The sequence below is a fragment of the Heliangelus exortis genome, chromosome 23 (genome assembly GCF_036169615.1).
Source record: "Heliangelus exortis chromosome 23, bHelExo1.hap1, whole genome shotgun sequence".
NCBI lineage: Eukaryota > Metazoa > Chordata > Aves > Apodiformes > Trochilidae > Heliangelus > Heliangelus exortis.
In genome coordinates this window covers 1,060,358-1,068,298 of record NC_092444.1, presented here as the reverse complement: position 1 = coordinate 1,068,298, position 7,941 = coordinate 1,060,358, and positions in this window count along the sequence as shown.

The following is a 7,941-nucleotide window of genomic DNA, read 5'->3' as shown; positions in this document are numbered from 1 at the left end:
CCAGCACTGCCCAGTGACCCCAGGGCCAAGGGTTTTGGTGGCCTGTCTGCTGGTGCCATGGAGGTCCCTTTGAGGGCTGGGGTAAGATGTGAAAGGGAGAGTTGAATCATGGCTGGAAAAACACCAGGTTTCATGTTCTTTCTCAGAAAACCTTTCAAGTTTACCTCTGTGGCCTGGCTGCTCTAATAGTGAATTGATTTCCCTGGGCCTTGGCCCATTCCAGAGGAGCCCTGTCAATAAAGCACTTGGCTTGGTCAATAAGGAAGGGGCTGGGGACTGGGGTTTAATCATTGCAGCATCACTGGTGACATTTGAAGTGACAGATTGCCCATTAACCTGGGGGAATCCTGTTGGGTTTGGGGGCTGTGGTGTCCTCTGATCAGCTCAGGTCTGGGGAGGGAAATGCTCCAGGTCAGGGTCGTGATGCTCCCTCAGCTGATGGGTTCCTGGCTCCATCCTCTGTCCCAAATTCCTTCAAGTTTTTCAGCAGCTCCCAGGGGGAAAAAAAGTGCTTTCTGCCAGCACAGGGTCCTGCTGGGGGGAGGCTGGGACACAGGTGGGTGCTGGTGCCCCTCACCAGTGGCTGCAGTGATGCTGGGCACCAAAGTGCTGCTGAAAAGCTCTGGGGGAGCTTGCAGGTGGCAGCCTGGGATTTGGGGACATGGAAAGAGCACGGGACTGTCCCCTGCTGTGAGCTGAGCACTCAGCTCATCTGCTCTTTGGTCTGAGTCTGTTCTTTGGGTGTGCTGGTTCTGACCCATCTGCTACACCCTGCTGCAGATCAGGCAAGGGGCTGCTTTGCACTTGTGTCCTGCTTTGGGACAGGATAAAGGGGATTTTCTGTCCTGTCCTTTTGCAGCCAGTGTCTATAGGGGGTTTGTAGCACAGATTTAAGCCACCAGGACTGAGCTGAGAGCAGCAGTGCCTCTTCTCTCCCCATTCTTCTCCTCCCTCCCAGCACAGCTCCAAAAGGAGCAGGACTGAAGCCCAGCACTGGAGCAGCTCAGGAAGAGGCAGACACCACCCTTGTCCTTATTCCCTTTTGTCCTGCTTTGGGCCAGGATAAAGGGGATTTTCTGTCTAATTTTGCTTTCTGCTCGGTCTCTCAGAAGCAGCTGCACTGCTGAAATTCACAGCAAGGTTCTCAGGCAGTGTCTGATCTGGGACTGATCCCACTCCATGTTCAGTTACAGCCAGGGCCTGGGCTGCAGAACCAAAGCACTGCTCGGCTCTGAGGAACATTTTGCCCTCCAGAAGGAGAAAAGGAGTCAAGAGGTCACACCTGAAACCCTCCCTGAGGGAGGAAGGGACAAGAGAAATGACCAAAATTGACCAAACAGAGGATTCCATCCCATCCACCTCATCCTCAGGATAAATTGGAGGGATCACCAGGCTCAAACCCCTTCCTGCTTCCCCTTCTCCCCCTCTCCCTCTTTGCTTCAGCATCCTGGGAGGATTCCATCCCTTCCTCTGCCTCTGCTCCTGATCCATCCCACCCTGAATCTCTGTGTTCTGCCTCCAGCTCCCAACTGCTCCTGACCCCAGGATTCCAGCCTGGACTTTCCCAGGGCTGCCCTGCAGCCTCGGTGGGGATGGGAGAGTTATTGGGGGAGAGGGGGCAGGAACCTGGCATCAATTTTCTGTAGATTTGTATAGATTTAGTCATTTTTCCTATTTATCATCACTGTTCCATTAAAGCTGGGTAGTTCAGTTTCCAACCCATCAGTCTCTCTCCCTTATTCTCTCTCCTTCCTTTATCAGGGAGGGGGATTAATTAATGCATCTGGCGTTGGGTTTAATTGCTGGGCAGTGTTTTAACCCCTTGGTAGCAGAATGCAGCTCTGCAGGGCTGGCAGCTGGGCTGCAGCAGGGGGGATCTCCTGCCAAGGCACTGAAATCCAAATGGATTCCATGGGAACCTGACAGTCCCTGGAGTTCAGAGATGTCCAGAAAAACTCTGATTCTCCATCTCCTGTCAGAGCTAAGTGGATGTGGAGCAGGGAGCTGCCAAGATGTGTGATAGCACCTGAGGACTCAGCTCTGACCTTTCCCTGAGCTGGAGCTGCTTCTGCCAAGCTCTGCCCAGGTCCCAATCTCCACCCCATCTCTTTGCATCCTTCCCTTGGCTGCTGTGAGGACAGAGATTTCTCTTTCTTCCTCCAGTGGAGCTGGGATTCTGCCTCCCTCTCCTGAGCCTGGAGAAGCTGCTGCCAGCTCTGCCTTTCCAAGAGCCCCTTTTCTCAAGAGGGCAAACAGAAAACCCATGACCCCCTCTGCTGGCAGTCACCTCCCATTGAAATGTCATTTCAAGCCGATATAAAATTCATTCACATCATCCTCCCTGTGAAATGAGGAGGAAAGGGGTTTCCTGGCTTTTCCCATTAAGGATAAATCTGCTTTCTGTTTTCAGCCTTTCGTGAGGCTCTGCTGGCTGCAGCAGGCTCAGTGTCTGCTCTGCACCGTGAGCCACACGTTCTGAGCACTTTTTTTCTCTGCCTGTTCCTCTCACAAGGAGGGGAAAATCCTCCCCAGTTACCTGTGCAGGGCTGCTGGGGCTCTCCCCTGGGCAGGTTGTGTTTCAGTTCTGCTTGGCCAGAGTAGCCAGATGATGCTGGGATGCAGCACAAACACTTGCTGACACTTCAGAATAATTTTTTTGGAGGTTATTCTGCTAATGAAGCTAGCTCAGGGCTCTTGAGGCTGGGGCTTGTAATAATTCCTGCACTAGCTGAGGGGGCAGATAAGCAGGGGCATGGGGCTGACCTGGGGGCACTTGTATGGCTGGAGGACACTACAAACCCTTCCCGTCCTCCTCCTCCTATTTGGAATCTCAGAGTTTATTTAGGATACTTTATTCCTTCAGGTTATTTTTAGCTGGCTGTGCCAGTGAGATAAAAGCAGCTTTCCAGCCTCTCTAAATGGGGAACTGCTTGCTTCTCCTCCCTGCCTCTGTTTTATAGGTGAAGGAAGAAGTAACAGAGCCAGAAATGTAATTACACCTCACGGTGAGACCTTTGCTCTGAGCCTGGTGGGGAGGAGCAGTGCTCAGCTGCAGGGGGTTCCCCCAAAAATCCTGATGCAGTTTTTGGCTCCTTTCCCCAGCTCAGGAGGTTCTGAGCAAAGAGGGGTGGGGGGGGGGATGCTGAGGAGCCCTCCTGGGGGCTGGGATCAGAGGGCTGTGGTTTGGGCTGGGCTGGCACAGGCAGCTCTTGGGTTGAGTCTTCTTGCAGCCTGAAATCAGAGCTTGTTTGGGGGCTGGGGTGGGTGCAGAGCAAACCCTGGTGCTGAGGGCTGAGGCTGGAGATCCCTGGCTGCTCCTTCACCTTCCTCACCTGTGCTGGAGGAAGGCTCTGCAGAGGTTTATTTGTGCCTGGCCAGGACAAACTCTGGAGGAGCAGCCAGCCCAGTGCTGCAGCAGCCCCAGGATTGCAGGGTGGTTCCCATGCTGTGTGCAGGAGCCATTCCATGATTCTGGAATTGTGCTGGGAGAAAGCAGCTCCTGCACCTGCAGAGATGATGCTCCCAGGATGTTCTGTGCTCAGTGGGGACGGGCAGCCCTTGTCCCCCCCCGTTGGCAGCAAGCTCAGCGTTCCCAGAGTTGAAAACTCTGTTTCTAATAAATTTGTGCTCCTTGGTGCTGATGGGAGAGCAAAGATTTGGGGATTCCCTGCTCCAGCTTGGAAAAGTTTTCCCTCAGCTTTGCTTTCTGCTGTGTTCTCAGTTCCCTGGGTGCTCACTGGTTACCTGAGCTGCTGGAGGGGGGCAACTGGAGGTAACTGGGGCTGGAAGGAAGCGGGGGGAGCTGTGGATGGGGTGGTTGGTGTGATGGGGTGGTTGATGTGATGGGGTGGTTGATGTGATGGGGTGGTTGATGTGATGGGGTGGTTGGTGTGATGGGGTGGTTGATGTGATCGGGTGGTTGGTGTGATGGGGTGGTTGATGTGATGGGGTGGTTGGTGTGATGGGGTGGTTGATGTGATGGGGTGATTGGTGTGATGGGGTGGTTGATATGATGGGGTGGTTGGTGTGATGGGGTGGTTGATATGATGGGGTGATTGGTGTGATGGGGTGATTGGTGTGATGGGGTGATTGATGTGATGGGGTGGTTGATGTGATGGGGTGATTGGTGTGATGGGGTGGTTGATGTGATGGGGTGGTTGGTGTGATGGGGTGGTTGGTGTGATGGGGTGGTTGGTGTGATGGGGTGGTTGGTGTGATGGGGTGGTTGGTGTGATGGGGTGGTTGGTGTGATGGGGTGGTTGGTGTGATGGGGTGGTTGGTGTGATGGGGTGATTGGTGTGATGGGGTGGTTGATGTGATGGGGTGGTTGGTGTGATGGGGTGGTTGGTGTGATGGGGTGGTTGGTGTGATGGGGTGGTTGGTGTGATGGGGTGGTTGGTGTGATGGGGTGGTTGGTGTGATGGGGTGGTTGGTGTGATGGGGTGATTGGTGTGATGGGGTGGTTGATGTGATGGGGTGGTTGGTGTGATGGGGTGGTTGGTGTGATGGGGTGGTTGGTGTGATGGGGTGGTTGGTGTGATGGGGTGGTTGGTGTGATGGGGTGGTTGATGTGATGGGGTGGTTGGTGTGATGGGATGGTTGGTCCCCTGCCCTCTGCTCAGAGCTGGAGGCACCAAAGGGCTGGGGGTGTGGAGGGCTCTGTGCTACCCCCTGAGTTAAAGCTCTGAGCATTTTGCTGCCCCTGGGTAACATCCTGAGCTTGGCTGCACAGCCCTCTGCCCTCTCTTGGCCTGGATAATGGGCTGACCCAGTAACTAGGAAATAGTTTGGGTTTGTATTTTTTTTTGTTGAAGGATGGAACTGGCCCAACCTGGCCTGTACCAAACAGCTTTGTAAAGCTGGTCCTGCTGTGTGAGTCAAAAAAAAAAAAAAAAGTCTCCATAAAGAGGAGATCTTGAAGACTTTATCCTAATCGTATGAATGCTTTCTGCATTAAGGCATTACTGTAATGAGAATGTGTCAAAGGCTTTGCTGGAAAAGCCATTAAAACAGATTAGAGCATCTATCTGCACCATAAAAAGGTCCTTTTAGTAGAGCTGCCCATAACTCCAGCTGTCAGGAGACAAGGGACTCCTGAAATGCCCTGTGATCAGCCATTAGAACTGGGGACACTGTGCCACATGCTCCTGCTCTGATTGTTTCCAGTGTGAAAAAAAAAAAAAAAGAAAAAAAAAAAAGTACTTTGACCCTTGGGCTGTCACTGCTTGAGAAACTTCTGCCTGAAGGAATTAATGACCCCTCATTAAAAAAAATAGAATTGTCATCTCAGTTCCCAGCAGGGAGGGGGATGAAGCAGTGGCCCTGTCCCCCCCTCCCTGGACACACACCTGAGTTTATCAGAAGCTGCTGTGACCCAGGGCCAAGTGTCAGCAAAGCTGGGGACAAGGAATTTGCAGAGACCCTGGCCAAGGTGAGATGAGTAATTTGGGTTTCTTTGTAGCTGTGACAACCAGGATGTGTTCTTTCCACTGGAACAACTCAGGTTTTTTCTCCACATCCTCTTTCTTGAGCAATTATATGGGTTCTTCTTAAAAATTCACCCCTCCCCCATCTCTGAGTCTTTAGCTGAAGTGGTATTTTCACTTGAAAAAATAACAGAGAAGAAATATCTGGGTGCAGTGACTGTCCCCATCCCCAGTGGGGACACAAGGGGTGATGCAGAGGCCTGGAGGAGCTGGGGGGTGTCTGAGAACAGAGACAGGATCAGATTAGCATCCATGCTTTGGGGTTTCTGCCCTAGGAACAATCCAGACACCAGTCCCCAGATCCTTGTTTTGATCCTTCTGAGCTGGGAATATAAAAGGAGGCTCCTCCATATTCAACAGATGCAGCTGAGGAAGGTTCAAAGGGGAGAGAAAGTGCCAGGTCCTTTAACTTCTTCCAAGAATAGAGGCTGTGGAATAATGTTATTTTTTTATTGTTACTTAAAAAAATTAAGGATTTAGCAGGACTTTAAAGAAAGAAAGAGGGGGCAGTGAAACACAACTTTCACCTGTAGCTGTTCCCTCCCAGAGGCTGCTCCTGGTGCTGTGGCTCCTCACAGCTTTTCCTGCTCTTTTCCCCATCCCTAAATGCAGTCTTTGGGAATGATGCTTCTTTGCCTCCTCCCTGGTTTATTCCCCCCCTGGTTTATTCCCTCCCTGGTTTATTCCCTCCCTGGTTTATTCTCTCCCTGGTTTATTCCCCCCCTGGTTTATTCCCCCCCTGGTTTATTCCCCCCCTGGTTTATTCCCCCCCTGGTTTATTCCCCCCCTGGTTTATTCCCCCCCTGGTTTATTCCCCCCCTGGTTTATTCCCCCCCTGGTTTATTCCCCCCCTGGTTTATTCCCTCCCTGGTTGATTCCCTCCCTGGTTGATTCCCCCCCTGGTTTATTCCCCCCCTGGTTTATTCCCCCCCTGGTTTATTCTCTCCCTGGTTTATTCTCTCCCTGGTTGATTCCCTCCCTGGTTGATTCCCTCCCTGGTTGATTCCCTCCCTGGTTTATTCCCTGCAGCCCTGGGATCAGACCTGGCTTCACCACCAGACTCCCAAGGAGTGGTTTGTGCCAGCACAAAGCTGGAGCTACCTCTGGGGGAGTTGTGGGATTTTTTTTTTTCCCTCCCATCTCTTCTTTGCCTTCAGCCACCTCTTTGGGTTCTGGTGGTTCTGCTCCAGCAGTGCAAGTGCTGTGTGCTGCCTGAGGTGTCCCCTCTGTCCCCCAGACCAAGACCTTGGCACAGATAAATGGTTTCTCTCCACTTTGGGGGTTTTCCCTTGTATTTTTAACATGTTCTCCCCTGGAATAATTTGTCCTGCAGTCTCTACCTTGAGCTCCTGCCTGTGCTGACAGCCCCAGGCAGTGTGGCAGAAGCCCTTGGGATGGTGTCTGTCCCTCTCCACCCTCTCACAGACAGCTGAAAAATCTGCTTTACATTTCCCAGCCAATTTCCAGGGCTTTTTTTTGATGGCTGAGGAGAGGAAGCTCTGCTCAGGTTTGGGGGCACCTATGAACCCCCCCACCTGTGATAACAGGGACTGGTTTAGCAGTGGGGCTGCATTTCTTTCCTGGAGCTTTAGCTGGACCTATAGGTGGGTTTATAGCCCAATTTTCTGTGTTTGGGGAACTCTGCTCTTGTTGATCCATCCTCTGAATGACTGCAGAGGAGGGGAGGGGATGGGATGAGTTTTTACAGCCAGGGAAGCTCTGGAAGTGGTCACTTGGCAGCAGTGGGGTCTGCAGGATGCTTTGCCATGCAAAGTGCTGCTCTGATTGTCCTGAATCCCCAGGCAGGTGGAATTCCCCCCATCACTGCTCTGCCATCCCTGGGAAGTGCTGGGGCATTGGATTTGCTCCCATTTACAGCCAAAGGGGTTGTCCCTGTGTCCTGCACTGCCAAACCCTGGGATTTCAGCTTAATGACTTGGTGGGACAGGGGTTTGGCTCCTCTGAGCAGGGCTGAAGGACCCCTTTATCCATTTATCTGGGGTGTGAGTGATGCTCAGACTGATGGGATCAGAGGAGCCCCAAAAACACCCCAGGAATTGCTCTGCAGCTGCCCCTGGGGCTCAGGACCCTCTGGGGATGGGGGATGCAGAAGTGTCCAAACCCAGCTGGTGGCCTGAGCAGGAAAGAGGCAGCTGGGTAATTTTGTCCTTTTTCTGCTGGGTAATTTTGTCCTTTTTCTGTGCCCCCCCCCCATCCCCAGCCCGTGGCCTTTTCTGCAGCAGGGTTACTGGAGAGGGACTGGTGAACCATCCCCTTGCTGCTGCTACTTTGTAACATGGAAATAAAGCCTTTTCTCCACCTAAAAGCCTGCAAGGTAATTAATATCCCAGCCATTAAATCCCACTGTAGTATACCTGGTGTTAATAAGCCAGCTAAGAGCTCTGCTTGAAATTAATAAGTTGCAAATGACCCAAGGGCCACTGCTTCATGCTTG